The following is an 11691-nucleotide window of genomic DNA, read 5'->3' as shown; positions in this document are numbered from 1 at the left end:
GTGATGATTCTCATATCACAGCTTCTTAGCCAGGGTTTGACTGATGGTCTGTAGGGTGTCTGTAACCTCCATATACTGAATAAAATATTTGGTGTGTATGTATGTATGTGTGTGTATATATATTTTTACAGAGGAAAGAGGATTCATAACACTCACCAGGTTTTCAGAAAATTGTATAGCCCCCCTTGCACCACTGAAAGTCTTTGCCTTAACTGATCTGTTAGGTAAATCCAGATTTTGCTGTATCTATTTTTTTTTTAATCTTCACCCAAAGATATTTTTTCCATTGCTTTTCAGAGAGAGTAGAAGGGAGAGAGAGAAATAGAGAGAAACACCAATGCAAGAGAGACACATCAATTGGTTAGCTCCCACATGTACTGGGGCTGGGAATGGAGCCTGCAACCAAAGTACGTGCCCTTGATCGGAATCAAACCTGAAACCCTTCAGTCTACAGGCTGATGCTCTAACCACTGAGCAAACGGCTAGGGCTGTATCTAATTTTAAACTTCATTAAAATACTGTGCATATAAATGGGTTAAATGGTTTTAAGGAAAGAGAAGTATCCTCAATTAGCCTTAAACCCATAACCTGCTTGCTATTCTATCACATGGATAACTGGTGACCAACCCCAGCTGTTGTTAACTGCTAGCCAATAAAATCAAATGCATTAAATGGCATACAATTAAATGGCATACATTGGAAAAGGGTGCTGTCCTGAGCTGAATGGTGGCTGGAAAGACTCACTGCCATTGAGTGATCAGTGTGGCAATGACCCTAGACCAGATTACGATGTAGGAATGAAACACATGAATGTTGCAATGGTTTACTGCCATGTACTATGCTATATATTTCAGAAACTAAACTTAATTTTCACAACCATCTTGTGAGGTAAATATTGCCATTTTGATTCTATAAACTCAGAACAGTGAAATGACTTGGTTAAGGTCTTATAGTCAATAAAACGTCAAAGCTGCAACTAAATTCTCCAATTTCCGTCATTGCCTGGGATCTTATGAGAGCCTGGAACCAGGGGTAGGGAGAACATCCCAGGGAGTGTTTGATTCAGGTTCTGGTCTTTGAGCCTGAGAACTAATTCACTTGCCATACCTTTATGAGAAGTGGGCAGTCTGTGCTCTAGGATCACTCAGTGACTCCAGCAAGTGCAAGTTCTATTGCTGGGGAGGCCACTGTTCTGTCCCCTTGAGCAGCTCTAAGTCTTGATTCTGTTTGCATGTTCTCTAAATAACACTGGCATTAGCCCACACTGCAACCACCTCCTCAGGGTTTTGAAGTGCTGTACAATGAAGAGAGAGCATTGTTTAAAGCTATATGAAAATACAGGAATTTGTCTGGTGAACAAAAATTTAGCAATCATAACACCTTTTACTCCCACGGCAAGCAGAACTTTTTCTTTGTGGAGCAAGCAAGCAAACATTTCATTTTTGGAATAATGATGTTCTTCAAAGGGACAGTGCCAACAGTTTAGCTCTTGAGTTCCTTCTCTTTGCCGTTAGAAGAGAAAAGCAGAGTTCTAAATGCATATACTTCAAAGCCCTGAAAGGAAAATTTATGTTCCTTTTATCTGCATGGATCCACGTGGGCTTTATTGACAAGCTAATAAACATATTTCAAAGTGTGGTCCACAGTATCCCCAACGTCAGAATCACCTGAGTGCTTACATAAACTGCACAGCCCTGGACCCTACCCTAGACCTTCTGACTCATAATCTTTGGGGGGGTATGATGGGGCCCAGGAATATGCATTTTAACCACCCCTCTGGAGATTGTTATGCACACTAAAGTTGGAAAACCACTGCAGTGGAAGCACAAAACTCACAATAATCCTAATTAGTCTTGCTACAGTAGCATTTGACTGGAATGAATCCAATTAATACATTCCTTGAAAGAAAGCCAGTTAAATGCAGCTTTTCTGTAGTAAATTCCCACATGAAAAAGAGTTGGAACAATTTATGGATAAGAGCTTTAATGTCTTCAAGATCTCAAAGGGCTCATAGACATAGTCTGAGATACCCCAGAGGTCAGGACTATTGTTATATCTTAGAACAAGAAGGGGTAGACTTGGAAAGACTGAGATCTGCAACTAGACCAGCATAAATGGGTTGCGGCAGGTACAGACCCTGTTGCAGAGTCTAGGAAGAAGTTCAAAGTGCAGTAGGCTAAACAGGTTACCCACAAATATGGGAACAGACAGCATGTGAGGGTCTAGACCAGTAATTTACTGTGAGTGAATGAGTGAGTGAGTGAGTGAGTGAGTGTGTGTGTGTGTGTGTCTATGTGTATGTCTATGAGAAGGGGTGAGGCATTGCAATGGGAAATTGAGGATTATACAACAAAACAAAGGCCCTCTTTCCTGACATGATCAAGTAGGTCTAGCTAATAAAAAAATTAGTTGAATTAGGGAATGTTAAAGAAGATACACATCTAAATATTTAATTTTAACTTAAATCATTCATTTAAGAGCTTTGCTACTATTTATCCTCTATCAAATGAAATATCCACAGATATCCTGATATTAGTCACACTTCCCCTAGTCTTCTGTCTGAAGGTGGGAATCTTCAAATTATTCTGGTGGTATGTACTGAACTCCACCTCTGGAATTATTCATTTGATGACTGAGTCCGGGATGAAAGAGCACCTTTTTTTCAGTCCATAGCCCAACTTTTGTGGGGAGTTTCAGATGACAATTCTAGCTAGCTACTCTCTTTTTATTACTTTACCCTAGGGAGGAAACTGTAAAAATGAAGAAATCTAATTACAACTTTCTTTACCATTTTTGGAACACAAAGGGACAGATTTCTTCCTAATTTATCTATGGAGACACACATATATAAAAGAGTAAGCAAAGAAGTAAGCAAGTGAGCAAGCAGTGTTCCCAAAATAAGGGGATTTAATCAGGAAACCATAAGCTATTACTCATTTTCCCTTAATGAAGATATGTAACTTTATGAACAGTTTTAGTGACTCAACCTAGCTTCTTAAATACAATAGTCATTAATATCCTCTTTTCTTGGGAAAATAACTCTTGGATATCTCATAATACAGGATTTGAACTCTTATCTGTAGAACCTGGTGCATTGTTGAAAGGAACTGAATAAGCATAAATGTTGAAGGTAGATCACTGGGTATATGAAATTTCATATCTTTCCTTCTTCTAATCCTGCCTTGTTGACCTTTCCATTTCTGAGTTATTGCATCCAAGGCAAAATTAGAAATGCCAGGAAGATATTATTTTTAAATTTAATTTTAAATTTTTATCAAAGCGATATGTACTCAGTTTAAAAAGTCAATTAGTACTAGAGGGCACACATATAAAAGCAGTAGTCCTCCTACCTTCCCTCATCACTCCTAATTCCTATTCCCCAGAGTTATTTCTTCCATTATCTTCAAATTTAAAAATAGTATTTTATTGGTTTTTTAATTTTTAACTTTTAGCATTATTTATTGATTTAATACCATTTAATGTGAAGATTTGGTTATCAAAATCTCCCTGCCTCATACACACAAACACATATACACGTCTTTTTCTCTAATTCCCCCAAAGCAGGGGTTGGAAAAAGTAGGTTTACAGTTGTATGTGAAACGGTTTATTCTTGTATTATCATTTATTTATTAATTATTGTATTATTTATTATTATTGACTTACTTTTGCCCACCCCTGTATATGGATAAGTCAATATTTGGTATTTACATTATGGCAATATAAAAGTTGTGCACAGTCAGCTGGACTACTTAGTATATTATGATTTTCTTTCTGGTGTGGTCTGAATGTTAGTGACCCCTAAATTTCATATGTTGAAATCCTCACCCCCAAAGATGATGGTATTAGTTGGTGGAGTCTTTGGGAGGTGATAAGATCATGAGGGTGGAGCCCTCATGAATGGAATTAATGTTCTTGTAAAAGAGATCCCTCCTGTTGTAATTGAGTCTTGATGACTTTTGACCCTTAGGCTGGCTGACTGTGAGGCTCACCCCTATTCATCACCACTGTGTGCGAACTGTGCAGGTAGTGACCAAATGAAGCAGAATTTGCCTCAGAAGGGTCTGGTGCTTGCTAAGTTCTCCCTTTGGATATGCCACAGATGAAGCTTATTGGATCCTGCTCTGATGTTGTATGAAGCTAGCCACTGTGTGTTGGTTCTGGGTCTCTTGGGAGGGTCTCTGGTGCAGGCCAATGTAAGACTCTGCCTGGACTGGCCCTGGGCAATCTCTTTGGAGCTACAAGTGATCCACAGTTTGTGGCTACCTCTGCTGGGTCTGGGTATATGCAGGAAGGACCAAGCTGGGCACCAAGACCAACTTTTACCAACACCAGGGCCCTGGGCAGGTCAAAAGGCCCAAGGCACCCTGAGATGCATCTGATGTCTGCCTCTGACTGCTTCTACCTGCCAGATGCCTGTTAGGCTCAGTCACTGAAAGAGCCTCTGGCAGTACTCAAGTTGCATGAGGTAGGTTCTCTGTGAGTCACCAGGTAGGGATGAGTGTTGTTCACCAGACTGATACTGGTTCAAACTCAGTGCCAGTGCTGGGTCTGAGGCCATTCAGCAAATGTCCCATGGTATACCAAGTTTAGCTGCCATCCGCTGGGTGCCCACACACCTTTATATTGGGGCAGGGTCTCAGGGATTCATTAGGGTGAGGCCAGCAGAGTTTATCAGGCCCAAACCGACCAAGATTTGGCTGTGTGAAGGGATAGCTCTGCACTGCTCGGAAATGCAAGGGAAAAATGGCCCCTGTGGGACTGGATGAAAAAGGTGAAGGGATTAAGCAAAAAACCCCCCAAAATCCATGAACACAGAAAACAGTATGGTGATTGTCATAGGGAAAGGGGGTTGGGGGGAAGTTGAAGAAGGTATAGGGGGGATATATGGTGATGAAAGGAGACTTGACTTGGGGTGGTGAACACACAATACAATATATAGATGATGTATTATAGAATTGTCCGCCTGAAACCTATATAATTTTATTAACCAATGTCACCCCAATAAATTCAATAAAAAAGTAAAAAAAAAAGTGATTATTGATTAAAAAAAGAGAGAGAGATCCCACAGAGCTCCCTAGCCCCTTCTGTCATGTGATGATACAATGAGAATTCTGCAACTCAGAAGAGGACTTTCACCAATGATCTATGCTGAGATCCTGAACTGTGAGAAATCCCTGTGGTGTATAAGCTACCCAGTCTGTGGTATTTTGTTATAGCAACCTGAATGGACTAAGTCACTTTCCTATAAATTGTTTTTCTTTGGAATTAAAAATGGGCTCATAGCCCAGCTAGTGTGGCTCAGCAGTTGAGCATCAACCAATGATCCAGGAGATTGTGGTTCGATTTCTGTCAGAACACATGTCAGGGTTGAGGGCTTGATTCCCAGCAGAGGGAGTGTAGGAGGCAGCCAATCAATGACTGTCTCTCATCATTGATATTTCTATCTCTTTCTCTGCCTTTCTGTTCCTCTCTTTGAAATAAATTTTAAAAATGGACTTATATTTGGTTTAGTTTTCTATGTAACTATCATAATCTCACTTGAGTTTAAGCTTTTCTTCTTACAGGAAGGCACAGGAGTTAATTTGTCAGCTTAATTTTTATTCTTGGAGACATCCCTCCTACAGTTCCCCATTATGCCACTTCAATCTATACTGGTTTTTCTTTAGTTCTGCTGTACAGCTGTCGTCTTGGAGCTTCCCTTTACTATCATTAAAAAAACTTGATTTCTCTTCTGTACTGGTTCTGGCTTTCTGAGTCCCATGGAGACATCTTTTTTGGCTTACTCCCTTCTTTCTGGTGGAGCTCATCCTTTATTTTTTGACACCTTACATGTGTCAAATGCTATTAGTCTATTTTCATATTTGATTGGTATGATGTATATAGCATTTGAGGTCAAAATTATTTTCCCTTGGAATTTGGAAGGCATTTGTCCTCTTATACTTCTAGTATTGCTGTCAAGAAGCTCAATGTTATTCTCTTTCACAATCCATTGTATGTTTCACATTCTTTCTCTCTGTAAGCTTTTAAAATCTCTGTAGTTTGGGTATTCCAAAGTTTCATGATGATATACTTTGTTGTATGTTGTATTAATCATTGTGCTGAGCCTTTTAAATCTGTGAAGATATGATCCTTAAATGTAGAAAATTTCTTTCATTATTTCTTTAATTTCCTTCCCTTTATTTCTACTCTTCCCTGGTGAGACTTCCATGCTTTGCTTAGCTCTCCCTGTGCTGAGGTCTGGAAAGTGCCTCTAGGCAGAAAGCTGAGATGATCACAGAGATTACCCTGTTTTCTCTCAGAGATCACAGTTGTGTACTGCCTCTAGTCTAAAGGCTGAAAAACAATTGTTTCATTTATCTTGTCCAGTTTTCTAGTTGTTTATGGCAGGAGGGCAAGTCTATATCAGTTATTCCATCAGGATCAGAAGTGCTTTCCAATTAGCTTTAAATACCTCACTCTTAACTATGAATATATAGTCACAAGCCACCATATATTTGAGGACAGACTGTAACATGAAACACATAGATCAAAGCAAACATAAGAACTTTGTGGGAAACAGGTAATACAGAAAGCAGAAGGAAACATTTTTAGAACTGTAATTAATATCTTTAGAGTTAAGCCTGCCGGGTGTGGCTCAGCGGTTGAGTCGACCTAGGATCCAGGCGATCGGGGTTCGATTCGCGGTCAGTGCACATGCCCCAGTTGTGGGCTTGATCAATGACTCTGTCATCATTGATGTTTCTACCTCTCTCTCTCCTCTCCTTTCCTCTCTCTGAAATCAATAAAGATATATTAAAAAAATAATAATCTTTAGAGTTAAGATATCCCATCCATGAAAGAAGAAAAAAGGTGCTGTAAAAAGGGTAAATTCAGAAAACAAGAGGTTTTAGAAATGAAACGTATGTATATATAAATATGTGTGTATGTGTAAATGTGTATGTGTGTGTGTGTATATACACATTCCTATGTATACATGAGATAAAATTAAAAAATAAGTTATGGATAGAAGAAAGTTGAAATTGTTTTCCTAAAAATTAGAACAAAAGGACAAAGCCCTGGCTGGATAGTTCAGTTGGTTAAGGTGTCATCCCAATAAGCCAAGGTTGTGGGTTCGATCCCCAGTCAGGGCACATACGAGAAACAAGCAATGAATACATAAATAAGTGGAACAACAAATCAATGTTTCTCTCTCTCTCTTCCTCTCTCTCAAATCAATAAGTTTAAAAAAAAATTTACTGGTTATTTAAAAAAGGACAAAGAGATAGACAGTAGGAGAGAAATAATAAAATATAGGATCAGTCCAGGTAATTGGAATTTTTACTGCAAGATACCTTGAAATTGACCATGGTTGGAGAATTTATATCTAGGTACTTAGCAAATGCTATAAATTAGGGGTTTTGTTTGTTTGTATTCATGTCTCCAAAGTGTCTGTTGGTAAACATCTACCAGTATGCCACTGGTAATATCCATTGTCCTTAATTATACTTTGACTTAGAGAAGTGGGACAGAATATAGAGTCCACGTATAGACCTACACATATATGTTCAATTTTTGACAAAACTGGCAAGGTAACTGACTGGAGCAAGTATAGCCATTGCAGCAAATTTTATCAGAACAACTGGATAATCATATGGAAAAAAATGAGTGTTGGCCATTACCTCATATCATACACAAATGATATTTTAAGTTGATCATAGAACTATACATTAAAAATGAAATCTATAACATTTCTAAAAGAATCTATGGGAGGAAATCTTTGCAGCCTTGCACCAAACAGAAAAGGAAAAGCATACACACCCTTCTGTTCTTCAAGGAGAAAATTGGAAGGCAAATCACAGGCAGGGAGAAAATATTTGCAATACATACATCTGATAAAGGACTCTTACCCACAAAATATGAAGGACTCTAACATCTCAATAAGAAGACAAGCAATACAATATAAATGTGAAACATATTTAAACAGATACTTCACAAAAGAAGATACAAATAGCCAAAAAAGTACATTAAAAGATGTTTATTTAACATCAGGAGTCATCAGAAAAATGCAAATCAAAATCACAATGAGATACCACCCTATACCCACTAGAACGGCTAAAATTAAAATGACTGATAATGTAACCGTGCAAAAAGTTTGTCTACCCGATGCTGAGATAGCCAGTTACGCTGACACCGGGGTGCAGTGAAACAATGAAATGTTTATTTTATATCACTACACAATAGAGAACAGGAAGCTTGTGCTGAAAAAACAAACACCCAAACAACTGTCATTCTGCTTATTGGCAGTTGGTTTTAGAGGCTGAAATTGGGGGCAGGAGTCTTCAGTGTGTGTTCAGCTCGTGGGTATCTTCTGATTGGTTGGAACTGGAGTTACAAAGACATATTTTAAGAGTTCTTGTAATCAATCCTCTAGTGCCAGTTAGTCTCAGATTTGCCTGAGGTGGTCAGCAAGTCAGCAGTTTTCTATCTGGTTGAGGGTTTTATTTCCTGGGAAAACAACTGAAGGTATGCATCAATATTTTATCTATGATTTCAGAGGGGAAGCTAGTATCCTGATTTATGTCTGAGAAAATTGATTTAGGTGAAAGTAAGAAAAAGGGACTCAGGTCTGATTTCTTGCGAGCAAGAAACTGGGGAGTAAGGGTGGGAGCTTTGCCAAGAAAGGATTCTGGCTCAGCTTCAACAATCATGTTTTGGGGAGGATGTGGAGCTACTGGGACTCTTGTACATTGCTGGTGGTTGTGTAAAATGGTACAGCTACTTTCAAAACTAGTTGGGCAGTTTTTTATAAACATCAACATACTCTTAATATATTACCCAACATTTGCCTACATGCATCAAAACTCAGTAAGACGTGAACAGGAGTTTGCAGTAAAGAAAGTAAAGGTTTATTTTTAGGAAGTGGCCCACACCTGGAAACAGGTGAGCTAATGCTGAAAGATCTCGCTCCCCGAAGGCTTCTAGGGGATGGGTTGTATAGGGCTAAATCATTAATCATGGTGAGTAAGGGAGTTAAGGTCATGGTCTCTATTGATTGGTCAGCTCTAGGGTAGGGGATAGTTGATCAGTGCATCTGGTCCTGATGTCAACTATGACATCACTTCATCTGGTTTCACTGCTTTTCTGGACCTGGAGTTGAAACACAGCTAAGGCCTAGATGTGATCTCTAGTTTGATCAAACTCTGTCTCTGTGGTCAACAGACCTAAGACTTTGTTCCTAAGATTATTTGATGCTGATCAGAACCTCATTTTCCTGAGGGCTTAATGATTAAGAGAGTGGTCCTGCAAGGGAGAAGGAAGCAGATGAGTCAGGGTGCTTGATAAAGCCAGTTTGAATCAAAAGGAAAGAAAGGAGAAAAGAGCACGTTAAAGAAATAGTTTTCTACATGGTTACACATTTTGGACTTCTGCATGCTTCTATACTCCAAATAAAATGAAACATATGTCCACAAAATAACTTATGCATGAATGTTCATAGCAGCTTTATTTATTATAGTCCCAAACTGGAAATCAACCAAATGTCTATCAACATTTAAATAAAAATAAAAAGTGGCACCTTAATACAGTAGAGTACTACTATATAATAAAGCACTGGTACATGCAAAAACATAAGTTAACTTCAAAATATTACATTAAGCAACAGAAACCAGACACCAAAGAATACATAGTGTATGATTCTCTTTAGGTGAAATACTACAGTAAGCAAAACCAATTTATAGTAATAGAAAGTAGGTCAGTGGTTGTCTGATGCCACTGATGGGGAGGGATTGACTGCAAAGAGGCTGTAGGGAAATTTAAGTTTTGTGGTATATATTAGTGTACATATTTGTCAAACTCATTTAACTGTACACTTAAGTGAGTGCATTTCACTCAGTTATACTCAAAGCTGACTTTAAAAGAAAGCAATGCCATTAGGATGGAGATCCAGAGAAACACTTGTCCTGAGGTGACTGGTGTTGGGGGAAAACAAACATAAAATCTCCAGCCAATCCAATAACACCTCTCCAGAAAATGTAGAAAATAATGAAATGATATTAGTAAGTGTTAAACCAGACTATATCCCCTAAAGAAACTGTAAAGACAAAAAAGAAATCTCACCCTTTTTATATAGCCAGGCAGATACAATCCATTTTATATATGTTAATTATCTTTATCCAAAGGAAAAGTAAAATTTCTTATTTTTGACAAGCAGGAAGTTACTCTTGAAGAGGAAAATAGGGCAACACCTCTCTTGAATTTAATTTTTCAAAGAGATGGCCCCTTAGCCCCCAAGAATGACATTCCTGGGATGCAAAACTGGTGAGAAGCTTATTTATCATTTAATCAGATTTACATACATCTTGAAGAGGCAGAGATAGCATTTATAATCTCAAATTTTTTGAAAGAAATGCTAAAAGAAAAGGGAGGGAGAGAAAGTTCTGTTTTGTACTAGGGACAATTTTATATTACATTTTTTAGATTTGTGTTTGCCCTTACAATTTTCTATTTCTGTAACTATTTTCTAATAAAACTACAGTTTTCTAATTATCTACACATTGCCATTTCTATTTTTCTCCAGCAACAGTCTAAATAACCAGCAAGTCCACAGTAAAATACAAAACAAATAAATTATCAGAATTATACTATAATAAATTAAAAATTATAATATTTGCCTTGGGCAACAATTTTTAAGTATATAATACTAATGGTGAATGGTTAAAGCAGATTCTTGTTTAACAATGCACAAAATATCTCCTTTGTTATACATTAATTTTACAGACTATTGTGATGTTTTTGTCCTTTCAAATAATTCAGTACTTGACTATTATTTTGTAGTTTTTTAATGATATCCCATCCATGCCTAATGAGTTGTTTAACTGTAGAGCCTGATAATCTAAATTTTTAACTGAGGTTGTCTTAAGGGCCAATAAATTTCCTGAGTTCTCATCAGCCATACAAGTAACTACAATTATAAGATAAACTAGGCTCTTCTGTAATTCTTCCATCTTCTCAAATTATTTCTCCCAGATGTAAAACACAAAGATACCCATGGCCATTATCTAGTATCAAAGTCCTACTTATGAGGCACCCTTTGAAGGGTACAGATTGAACTCTAGAAACTATTTTTGGGAGTACAGAAGGGAAGAGTGGTGTGAACAAATAACATGTTTGTTTTCTAGTAAAATCTGATTCTTATAATAACTGAAATAACTACTACAATGAACAAGACAACAAAGCAGTCTGAGAATAGTAATGTTTTTTAGAATACCTCCTTTCAGTTGAGTCCATCACCAGTACAGGGTGGACAAAAGTAGTTTTATAGTTGTGAGTACCTGAAACATAGGGTTAATAAAGCTAGTGTAATAATCATAACCTGCATGTATTTTTCCATATAAACAACTGTAAAGCTACTTTTGCCCACCCCTATATATCAGTTATTAGAGAAAATTTAAGTTTCAGGTCCTTTGGGAACCACAGTCCAGTCCTCCTGAGAGTGAATCCATCTGGGTTTTCTTTCACTTTGACGCGATCAGCCGCACTTGAAGTGGTCTCTCTGCATGGTGACAGCTCCTCTTTCCTCTAGGACACTTTCAGGTAAACTAAATTGTCCATTTTGATAGGGTCAGCAGACTTCTTCCTGTAGGTACCTCCAGGAAATTCTGATTTTATGTCTCAGGGTTTCTAGGGAAGAGAGAAGTCATTTTAAGTACTGAA

This window comes from Miniopterus natalensis, chromosome X (assembly GCF_054644295.1).
Source record: "Miniopterus natalensis isolate mMinNat1 chromosome X, mMinNat1.hap1, whole genome shotgun sequence".
Taxonomy (NCBI): domain Eukaryota; kingdom Metazoa; phylum Chordata; class Mammalia; order Chiroptera; family Miniopteridae; genus Miniopterus; species Miniopterus natalensis.
The sequence above is the reverse complement of the archived record's forward strand: the minus strand, read 5'-3'. Positions refer to the sequence as shown.